The sequence below is a fragment of the Capsicum annuum genome, chromosome 7 (genome assembly GCF_002878395.1).
Source record: "Capsicum annuum cultivar UCD-10X-F1 chromosome 7, UCD10Xv1.1, whole genome shotgun sequence".
NCBI lineage: Eukaryota > Viridiplantae > Streptophyta > Magnoliopsida > Solanales > Solanaceae > Capsicum > Capsicum annuum.
This window is the reverse complement of record NC_061117.1, coordinates 34,690,428-34,702,485: the sequence shown is the minus strand read 5'-3', so window position 1 is coordinate 34,702,485 and position 12,058 is coordinate 34,690,428. Positions and strand designations below refer to the sequence as shown.

The window sequence follows — 12,058 nt, the reverse complement described above, 5'->3', positions numbered from 1 at the left end:
TTGACTACATATTTAGCTTTTAATCAAGAATAATCATGAGTTTTTAGGCAACTATTGTTAGATTTGATGTATTTTTATGTCAAAATATAGAAAATTTTTCAAGGACAAAAAGGAAGGAAACTGTGCTAACTCATATCATATAACGACCGTCTGTTGAACCATCAAGGGTGTGGTGAACAATTACATCAAGCCGTTAGGGCAAAGTAAAACCGCCAGATGAAAGACTCATAGTGAGGCTTACTTAATGAGCCATCATAGGTGTGCAGACTATCATATCAAACTGTCAGGGCCAAGCAAAACCACAAAATAAAATACTCAGTGTGTGGCTTGTTTGGTGAACCATCAAGTCTATGGAAAGCTGTTGAACCCATCTATCAAGGAAAAGTAGAACATGAGCTCAGATAAAGTTAAATGATGGTTCGATGTGACGAACCCTCACAAGCCTGAAAATTCGTCGGGCAAATAGTCACATCCAAGGTAGTCAACTCTAATTTAAATTTGGATTTAAATTTTTTTGGAGCTTATAAATACCTAGTCTAGGATTTAAAATAGGTATCTTTTATCACTTTGAATATTCTTACATTACTTCTCTCTATAGTGGTGAAAGTTTAGGGTTCTGAAACATCTATCTAGGTTTTTGTCAAGGATTCAAGTGTTGAATTTCATCTATGTAAGAATTCTCCTTTTAATCATGAATTATATGATTTTCTTCATCTCAAGAACCATTTGTGGCTAAAAACCCTACAACTAGAGATTTGGGATCCATGACAAAATAACAACTCTAGGGTTGATTTTGGGATAGATTCGAATAATATATGTGAATATATTGTTACTCTTTTCATTTTAACAGATTTCTAATGGTTGCAAACATTAGAACAAGCCCTAGGTTTAACTTTCTTGAAAAAAATGTTAAAAATGAGAAAAAGTATTAAAACGAGGATTTAGAGTTTCTAACCTCTGTCTAATAGGTAATTCTCTAGCAAGATTAATAAACTTAAGGTTGATACTAACTTCTAGTCGATTGTAGGAGTTCAAATGAACTCGAGGATCGAAATTATTGTCTCAGGAGTAACTACTCAAGAAAATATCTAATGAGAATAAGAATTGAAAACACACACACACACACACATAGAGAGAGAGAGAGAGAGAGAGATTTTGAGAAAGAAGAAGTAATGTCTGAATATCTATGTGAAAAATGAATGGATTATATATTTATATAGAGTTCATGACCAACTACCCAATTGACTAGGCTACTTGAGTTAGTTATAACTACTTAACTAACTTTACTATAGATGAGTAACTAACTACACTGTAGCTTTCCAGTGTTAACTAACTACCAAAAATTATTATAATTTCCTACTCATTAATATTGTGTATCAGTACTCCCCCCATAAAGAAGATCACTGACCTCAAGGATCAAACAAAGAAAACCTAGTCTTGAGAACACTAGCAAATTCCCAAGTTTCAACATCAACAGGAAGTCCATTCCACTTGATCAACACTTATGCAACACCCTTATTCCCTCTTTTAACCATTTTTCTTTGCAAAAACAGCTTTGGTCCAGGGCAATGAGGATATGGTAAGTCCATAGTAAGAGGATAAGAGATTTGAGAAGGCAACTCATAACACTTCTTTAATAAGGAAGCATAGATAGTAGGGTGTATCTTGACAGAAGCAGAGAGTGAGAGAGTGTAAGCAATAGGTTCAACTCTCTTAATGAACTAAAAAGGTCCATAAAACTTGGTTGCCAGCTTCTGAGTGAGATGATTAGTGATAGTAACTTTCGTGTAGGGGTGCACTTTGAAGTAAACCCAGTCACCATTTATGTCAGTTCTATGAGCATCAGTCAGTTGCTTCATCCTAAGCTGACCTCTGGTGAGATGATACTTAAGCAGCTGCATCTTGAGTTTTCTAACAGGGTGTTATCAACCTTAGTTGAAGCTGATTCTCCAGGAAGGTATGCTAAATGTAGTGGAGGTGGCCTTCCATACAATGCCTCATATGGGGTTGTGTGGATAGCTGAGTGATGGGAGGTATTGTATCAATACTTAGCCATACGAAGATAAGAAAACCAATTAGAAGCATTCTCATTACAATTGCAACTCAAATAAGTCTATAAACATCTATTCAAAACTTTAGTTTGTCCATCAGACTGAGGGTGATATGCTGATGAAGTATGCAACCTAACACTTTGTAGAGTGAATAGCTCCTGCCAGAAGGAGTTGATGAAAACAACATCCCTATCGCTAGTAATAACATCAAGGAATCCATGCAGCTTAACAATATTATCAAGGAAAACTTTAGCAACAGTTAGGGTTGTGTAAGGATCTTAAGTGGAAGAAAATGTCCATACTTTTTAAGTCTGTCCACCACCACTAGAATCACCTCATAACCATTTAATTTAGGTAATCCATCAATGAAATCCATGCTAATTTGAGTCCATACAATATTATGTATGGGTAAAGGCTGTAAAAAACTGATAACGCTCACCTATGACATTTAAAGTGGTAGAGGACGGTCATTGTCAATATCCCAACTAGCGTTGAGGTCAAATCCACAAGAAGAGAAAGATAGAGTTCTAATCTTATGGGTAACTAAATCCTACTAAGTTAATACCCGAAGTGTTAGTAAAGTAAATGACATAATTAAAAATTTGAGGGGGGGGGGGGTTCTTGGTTAAGGGAGAATGTATATCAATAGTTACTTGATTTCATAAACTAAGCAACAAACGTTAATTGAACTTCGATATTTGAAGAATCTTGGGACTATGTCTAACCAAGGGAAACTTAGGTGTGGGTGTCTGATATTTGTTGTGTATGCTAGTAAGTTACTAATGTGGTAGGCTAGGTCTAGGACCTTTGAGGCTAATTTCTCAATAAAACCTCAAAGATTTCACTTGTTGACCCGTTCAGTTACCTAACAATTTTGACAATCATATTCACCCACTACCTCAATTTGGGCATCCCTATTTCTAGGATGATACCCAAGGTAAAGTCAACTACAAAGTCACCCTTATGTCTAAGATAGTGAAAATAAGTAACAAAACCTAATAATTGTATACTATTGCCTTGGTTCCCATATCCCTATTTCAAGGATGATTAGGATTCCTAAAGTTCACCCAAGCCTCTCTTTTAAGGATGGTTTAGGATTTCAAGGGCATGGGGCTTTCACCCACAAGCCCATGTGGGTATTTGGGGGTTTCAACCATAAATCCCAACCAATTTAATCAAGCAATAGTATAACCCATTATCATCTAACTAGTATGTACCCAAATACATCATAACCCACAACTAATTTATAGATTAGTTCAACATAATCGCAAGACTAAAATATTTAGATACTCATGAAGAAAAGAGAGAAACATATACCAAATGGGTTGTGCAAGGCATCCATTCTTCACAAATGCCAAAATCATAATCTCCCAAATCAAATTTACAATTCTTGCCCATTTTAGGGTTTCAATTTCAAATTCAAAGTGTTGCTTGTCTCTAGAATGCCCAAAATGGGTAAGGGTTTTAATCTTTTAAAGAACTTGGGGGTCGACTGCTGAAAATTATGAAACTGCCCCTGATCTTAATCCCACATGACCGCGATCACGCCAGATTTTCCACGATCACGGCTACCATGACAACGTGTAGTTCAGCATGATTGCGGTTTCTGACCATCTTGACTGGACGTAACGCAACCCTCAGACCGCCATCGTAGTAATTGAGGCCTATTTCTGCTCCAGGTCTTTCAGCTGCACTTCCTTGCTCTTTCTTTGATCCTCTTTATCTCAAGTCCACATCTTTCCATCTCATAACCTTTATGCCTGTAAAATATGGATATTAGTGTATTTAATCATACATAGGTCTTTTTTATTCATTCGAAACATGGTAATGTGCACGATTGTCAAGTGTAAATTAGTGGTAAATTCACCCCTCATCAACATTCCCAACTTAAAGATTTGCTTGTCCTTAAGCAATACTACTCCTTACCATGAGACTATGCATACTTATGCCCATATTGAAAGACCCAAATGATCATAATGACTTCAAGCTTAGTTAATACCATAATTTAGCTCTTCAAACGTGGGAAAACTATTTTTATAACACCCTTCAACATAAAATGTATTTTTTCAAGGATGCAAAAGACTTTAAAGAGAAACTATGCAACAATCACCAATACTCTAAAATTGACGCCTTTTTGACCCCAACTACATTATACTCCTTTTTGCCTCATTTTTTGGGAGATAAGAAAATCAGCCACATCTACTTATTTACATGCCTCCTCACAAGAAGAAAATTTCACACACTAAGTCATCAATTATACAATAAAGAATTTAAGTGTAGAACACTCTCTCCCAAGAATTCTCAATGCTGACAAGTACCATTCTATAGGCATGTCCCTATTTTCAATCACCATTACAATGAAAATACTAGGTTGGGAATCATGAAGGGTTTTTTGTGCTTGTAACGTAGGTTCAGGGTACAGTAGGATATCTTTTAGGAACAACATGGCTAAACCCTCCTTGAACATCTACATCACACTATTCCATCCAACTTTTGATCATAAGACACTTCTTTTGTTTTCACTCTTTACATATGTGCCTACTTTTTATTTTCTTGGTTCACCCATTTTTCTTTTCATTTTTTTTGTTGTACCCTTTGTGCCTCTCTTTCTTTTGTTGGATCCTTTTTTTCTTGTTCATTTGTTCTCAATTATTAAGCTCATAGGCACTAACTTACAACTTCATGGCCCAAAGTTACCTCTTTTAATCACTCTACCTCCAACTTAGACTTTTAGCCTCAAGTTATGATTTTAAGTTCAAGGAAGGCAGGTTTCAAAATAAGGATAAAGATTGAAAGGATCACGAATTGTAATATGTTTGCCAAAGAAAGGTCTAAAGGCTCCAAGTGGGTGACTAGGGATAACATCTATGCAAGGTAGGAATTTTAGGCTAAAGTGGACTTCCAATGTCTCAAAGATGGCCTAAGATCATCTCCCCAACCAAGTAGAATCAAAATTATCCTTGAGAGATTAATGGGGAAAGTTCTAGATGGTACAATTACACATGAGATTTGCACAAATAAGCTTACCATACATGGCATGTAAAATTCACCAAGGAGATTCAATAGCCCCTTCCGCTAGAGACAAAAAAATATGGAGTATCTCCCAATTTTCATAAGTTAAATTTTTAGAGTCACAAAAAGGGAAAAAGATTTGTTACAAGGTTGCTCACGTCCATTCCCTCGATTTACCAAAAAATTTGGATGAAGGGGGGTGTTCACTTTACATGGGCACCACACATGATTTGCTAATTATGGCACCAATCCAAGCCTTAATCTCACATTGTGGTTTTGTATAGGCAAACCAACCATATGGCTACTAGATATTCGCCAAAGGTATAAATGCGATCCCAAAATCCAAAATGCTATAGGTACTCAGCCGCCCCTTGCATTTGAGACATTGATGCCACGAGTACTCAAATTTCCCCAGTGTTCATGGCTCCAAACCCAAACATGATGCTTTCCCTTTAAGAATGTTGTCACTCAATCTACCATAGGAAAAAACTCATCCGATATAAAGAAAAATTAGAAATCTAAGAACAAAATAACTAATCCATGCAAATGTGGGCACCATCAGAGTGCTTGAATATTACAACCCAAATAAAATAAAAAAGTCATAAAAAATAACAAAATATTCAGAAATATCAATAATATAGGCCCAGATCAAATGAATACGTATACTGGCACCACCAACTAAAGAGGTGGCAGTGTCCTCACTGCATAAATAATCAAGCATAAAGAGAAATAAGGGTGCTCCCTGAAACCACATCAAGAGTTGTTGTTACTCTTAGACTCTGTATCATCATCAACCTTCTCAGGACCAGACCACTCGGCTGGGGCCCCATCATTACTCTCCACTCGAGATGAAGGAAGTCGATCATGAGGTTTTAGGACATTCTAAAATCCCTTCACCCCTACTACATCTTGTTAAAGAACCTATCAATATTCTTCTCTCTTATGACTTTCTTTTATATGTAACCCGAAGATCATAATGTGGCACCACTAAGGATGAGCAAGCTTTCTCAATCCCCGTAATGGTAGCTCCCTATTTCTTCTAGTCCTTCAAGTACTTTGTATAATCGATATGTGCCACATATGAATGTTGGGTGGTGGAGGGCTCTCCCAGTCCCTAGGGTAAACTTGACATGAGCTCCTTGATGGCTGCAATATCAACTCAAATTTCCTCAAGAGTCCAACTGTTGGATGGCCTATAAGACTCAAGCTCCTCATATGTTGATTTTACCAAGTTGATCTTTCTCTTCTTGGTTTTACCTAGTTTGCCCTCTCCTTAAATTCTCAAAGGATAGATGGGGTAACCAGGGCATACCCAAGTATCTCCAGTGTATTCTTCAACCCAAATCTCCTACAAAGCTCAATAATCAAAGAGGGGGAAAAATAGATGCGTACCACCTTGGTTCTTGAAGAATTTCATATCAGAAACCATAAGCTAACCAACATTCAAAGGAATGTCATCTAGAATGCAAGCAACCATCCGGTCTTGCAAATCTGGAATTGGTGTCATGCGGGTGCAAGGGGAGACTCAGCTATACATATTGTGTTCAACCAATCGAGCCTCAAAAGTAAAGTCATTCATGTGGATTTTACTCTTGGTTTCTTCCTATGAGAATATTTTTTCGAGACACAATCTTTCCACCAACCAGCTATGTAACTCACATATTTTTCTTTGAACTCACTTATGTTTGCATTTGGAAGACCGTAGATATAATTAATTTTCTCCACCCCAAAGTATCCCACGGATCTTGATATTCATATTGGATGGGTCAGATAAAGACACTATACTAAGGTTGGTGTAGAATTTACAAACCCATTGCTCATTTGCCTTGCGTGAATCCAGGACAAAAGACCATCTGCCTGTAGCCTCTAGCCTGTCATGAAATGCTGAGAGCTTTTCCAACATATTATCAAAATATATGCCTTTTTATTAGAGAATCTTTGTCCTCAAAAGATCACCATAGTAGTGAGTGTGTCTCTCGAATTCCATTAATCGGATGTGGTCGTATTTGTCTATGAGATTATCCTAAAAAGCAATATACAACACACACAACCATCATTGATATTTCTATGCACAAAGTATGCTATGTTGGTCACCAAATCCCATTAGATAGTTTCTTGGTGGTGTTTATGCAAAAATTTGAAGTGCATGATTTTTGTGCAGGACAAAAAATCACACTCGGTTACCACAATCGTTGGCTATGGAGCTGCGATCGCAGTCTCACTGACCGAAATTGCGGTAACTGAGACTAATTTCAAACACATTTTTCATGTTCAACATTTTCAAAACTTGAGGCCACAAGCATGTTCTATATGGAGAATCCACATTAACAGTGCGGAGCAAGCCTACTAGGTACTCGACTACGTTCTTAAAATGTAAAACCATTAGTGAGTATTCATTTGGGCATTATATCGAGCACTTTATGTGAACTTTTCATTTTTCTCTATTTCCACATACATTTTGGGTACTGAAAACTTCTTCACTTATGTGCACACCATAATCTAGCAGGTAAACACCACACAAGCTCAATTTATGAAACAATTAAGCATGAAAATCAAAGATTCAGGCCTTTTCTACAACATACATTCTATGTCCTATTTTCAACAATAAAAGCATGGATTCATGACACCTACTGGGTATGTGATGCAAAAAGGATGCAAGGATACAAGGATGCTGTCGGAGAGCTCATAATCTTGGCTAAAAATAGGTCCAATTAGAGAGTAAAGTTGAAAAGGGAGTGTGAGGGAAATATGGGAATCAGATGGTTATATAGCTGAGGTGACCATGATCGTAGTCAAATTCACAGTAACTAAGGACATTTCTGCACCCCTATTTCCCCCTGTTCAGCTCATTTCACAATTTGACAGATTTTCCCTTATTTAGTTCATACTGTAAAAATTTTATATTTTTCCCTTTTGAAGCTCCTCCAACACACTCAATAGTGTCACAAATACACGGGTTATTCAATTTTTGAAACTAAAATCTACACTACGAAAGAAAAAACAAAAGGTACGAGCCACTTTCGTGGCATTTATGGGTTGCCTCCCACATAGTGCCTTAGTTTACATCATGGAACGATGTTTTCCTCTTTTCTCAAGTTGGGTCCTCAAGCACCCTCTCTTTTGCTTCATCAATTTCAACATCAATTACTGATATCACTTGAAGTTCTACGGGTTGCTTCTTTGTTTGTATACTCAAAAATAGACCTTATCGTCATGAACTCTAAACCTCATTTCACCAACACTAAGTCAACAATGGCCTTTTCGATGGCCAAAAAAGGTCAACAAAGAATGATTGAAACTTTTTGGTCCATTTCTCAATCTAAAACTACAAAGTCCCCCAGAACTATAAATTTGTCCACCTTGACTAAAACTTTAAACAAAATCCCGACCAGTCTCTTGATAGACTGGTCCACCATTAACAATCTCATAGATATTGAAGTTGGAGTATTTAATCCGAGATTTTTGTAAATGAAAAAGGCATGAGGTTTACAGTTGCACCGAGATTACATAGAGCTTTCGCGCACATATGCATTTTGATGGTGCAAGGGATAGTAAAAGCCCCGGGGTCTTCCTTCTTTTCCGTAATTTTGGTACTCATGATGGCACAACAACTACGGGTGACTTTAATTATGTAACCTTCAATGAGATTTTTCTTTGACATCAACTTCTTCATAAGCTTAGTTCATCCCAGATTTCTTGGATTGTTTCAAGAAATGGGATATTGATAGAGAGGTTTCTAAGCTTGGTATCACCCTCTTCTTTTCTTTAAATCCTTGGAGGGAATGGGGGAGGGACTTGTATTGCAGGCACCACATCACTTTGTGGTTTCTTATTTTCCGCCACCTCTTCATCAACTTCCACCAATTCCTTTTCAAATTCTTCATTTTGAGATTTTGGTGACGCTTCTTTCTACTTAACCTTAGGCATCTTGTCACCCAACTCTTCTTTTAAGTGATCACCAAGGGTCTTCCCACTCCTAATGAATATTGCTAAAACTTGAGCCTCATCTTTCGGGTTCACAATAGTTTCACTAGGAAGACCATCCTTTGGCCTAGCATTCAATTGGGTGGAAATTTACCCAATTTGAGTCTCCAATTGCTTAATGGAAGTGGAGTGGGACACCACGGTTTGACTAATTTGTAAAAAATCACCTTTTATTTCATGAACCATTTTGTCCATTCCTTCCACTATCATCAAGATCTTTGTGAAAACATCTTCGAACTTGTACTTGCTGATGTCAATTGAACTCGGCTCTTTATTCTTTTCCCAATCATGGAAAGGCACATAGCGCTCATAGTCATGATCTCTATCTCTCCAATCACAATCACGTTCATGGTCCGTCCAACCTTGGTTCCCACCTTGCCTTTGATAAGTGGGGTGGGAACCCCCCGGATAGTTTGCCAAGTACTAAATCTCCTCACCAAGCTTTTTAGCATTTTCATCATCTTCATAGGCTTTTGATTCCATGGCATTCACTGCTTTTGTGGGTACACCCATCACATGTTTTGTCAAAAGATCTAGTTGCGTCATCATCTTAAGCCATATTCTCTTCTCTTTCTTCCTCTCATTTTCTTTGTTCCTTATTAATCAAGGATGTAGTGGGAGAACTCTTAAGAACCTCGACATCTCGGGTATGACATCCTCGGTTTTGCTTGGTAACCTTCTTAAGAAAATTCATTGTAGCATGATAATGCAACTTCACAAGAAAGCCCTCTGTCATATTGTACACCACTATTTTGTTGAGTAGGTCAAGAGCATGGTAGAAGATTTGGAGAAGCATCTTCTTCAGGACCTCGTGGTTTGGACATTGCGTTAGTTCTCCATTAAATCTTTCCCATACTTTATACAAAGGCTCTCCATTCAATTGCCTAAAGTTAATGATTTTATCCCTCAATTTAAGCATTTTTCATGGTGGGAAATATCAGTCAAGGAAGGTAGTGATGAGTTCATCCCATGAAGTGATAGAATCGATCGAAAGAGATAAGAGCCAGAATATTGCCTCTCCCATTAGAGGTGTGTGCACCCTTTGTTATCGTACACATAACTACCTCTACAAAATTCTTCAAATGAAGGTTGCGGTACTCAAATACTTGCCCCCTTAAAATTCCCTTTATTTGCAGTATGTGCAACATGACGCTTGTGGTATGAAAGACACCGTTCCCATGAGTTGTTGGGATCCAGATGGCACTTGAATGACCAACGTCATTGAGTTAACCCCTTATCATCAAGAGGGGCATCAAAATACCCAGCTTGACTAGCATTATCGCTCATGGTTCCGTGTATACTACATACACCACCTATAAAAAAGCAAAAATAACAACCAAAATAAATACTCACAACTATGGATATACCCTAAGAAAGATTCAACACCGTACAAGTAAAAACTAAATTTCACTCCTCATAAATGGCATCATTTTGATAATGCTCACCTATACCATTTAAAATGGTAGAGGACGGTCGTTGTCAATATCCCTTCTCACGTTGAGGTCGAATCTACAAGGAGTAAAAGATAAAGTTTGAATCTTATGGGTAATTAAGTCCTACTAAGATAATACCCAAAGTGTTAGTAAAGTAAATGACATAATTAAAAATTGGGAGGGGGGGTGGGGGTTCTTGGTTAAGGGAGAATGTATATCACTAGTAACTTGATTTCACAAACTAAGCAACAAACGTTAATTTAACTTCGATATTTGAAGAATCTTGGGATGATTCCTACCTTAGGGAAACTTAGGTGTGGGTGTGTGAGATTTGTTGGACATGCTAATGAGTTACTAATGTGGTAGGCTAGTTCTAGGACCCTTGAGGCTAGTTTCTCAATAAAACCTCAAAGATTTCACTTGTTGACCCTTTCGGGTACCTAACAAGTGTGACAATTATATTCATCCACTACCTCAATTTGGGCATCCCTATTTCTAGTATAATACCCAAGGTATAGTCAACTGTAAAGTCACCCTTATGTTTGAGATAGTGAAAATGAGTAAACAAAACCTAATAATTGATACTATTGCCTTGGTTCCCTCATCCCTCTTTTAAGGATGGTTAGGATTCCTAAAGTTCACTTTAACCCCTCTTTCAAGGATGGTTTAGGATTCCAAGAGCATGGGGTTTTCACCCACAAACCCATGTGGGTATTTGGGGTTTTCACCTACAAATCCCATCCAATTTAATCAAAAAATAGTATAACCCATTATTATCTAACTAGCATGTACCCAAATACATCACAACCACAACTAATTTACACCTTAGTTCGACATAATCCCAAGACTAAAATATTTAGATACTCATTAAGAAAAAAGATAAACAAATACCAAATAGGTTGTTCAAGGCAGAATACCAAAATCAAATTTACAATTCTTGCCCAATTTAGGGGTTTAATTTCAAATTCAATATATTGCTAGTTTCTATAGTGTCTAAAATGGGAAAGGGTTTTATGCTTTTAAAGGAATTGGGGTCGGCTGCTGAAAATTATGAAACTTCCCCTGAGCTGAATCCCCCATGATAGCGATCGCACCAGATTCATTAGAAGTGCGGCTACCACAATAGATCAAATACGATCACAATTTTTGTCCATCTTTACTGGCTGTGATCGTAGCCCTCAGACTAGAATTGCGGTAACTGAGGCCTGTTTCTACTATAGGTCTTCCAGCTGCACCTTCTTTCTCTTTCTTTGATCCTTTTTAGCTCAAGTCCATATCTTTCCATCTCATAATCTATATGCTTGCAAAATATGAATATTTGTGTATTTAATCATACAAAGGTCTCTTTTATTCATTCAAAACATGGTAATGTGCACGATTGTCGAGTGTAAATGAGTGGTAAATTCACTGATCATCACTAGGGTATGCAGCCAAATCAGACTTATGCCTTTGGAAAACATCACAATTTTGAATGAATTTCTTCACCTCCTCACTCATGTTTTTCTAGTAAAAGAGGGTGAGCAACCTTCTTAATATAGCCTCTACCCCAGAATTACCTCCTAGGGATCCTACATGCCA

General features: G+C 37.3%; 1 non-coding gene across 1 annotated transcript; it reads left to right on the top strand.

The window, feature by feature from the left end:
- The first annotated feature begins 9,853 nt into the window (after positions 1-9,853).
- Positions 9,854-9,960, top strand: LOC124886276. Its single transcript, XR_007043362.1, has one exon. It is a non-coding gene; the product is annotated as a small nucleolar RNA R71 (small nucleolar RNA).
- The last annotated feature ends 2,098 nt before the right edge of the window (positions 9,961-12,058 follow it).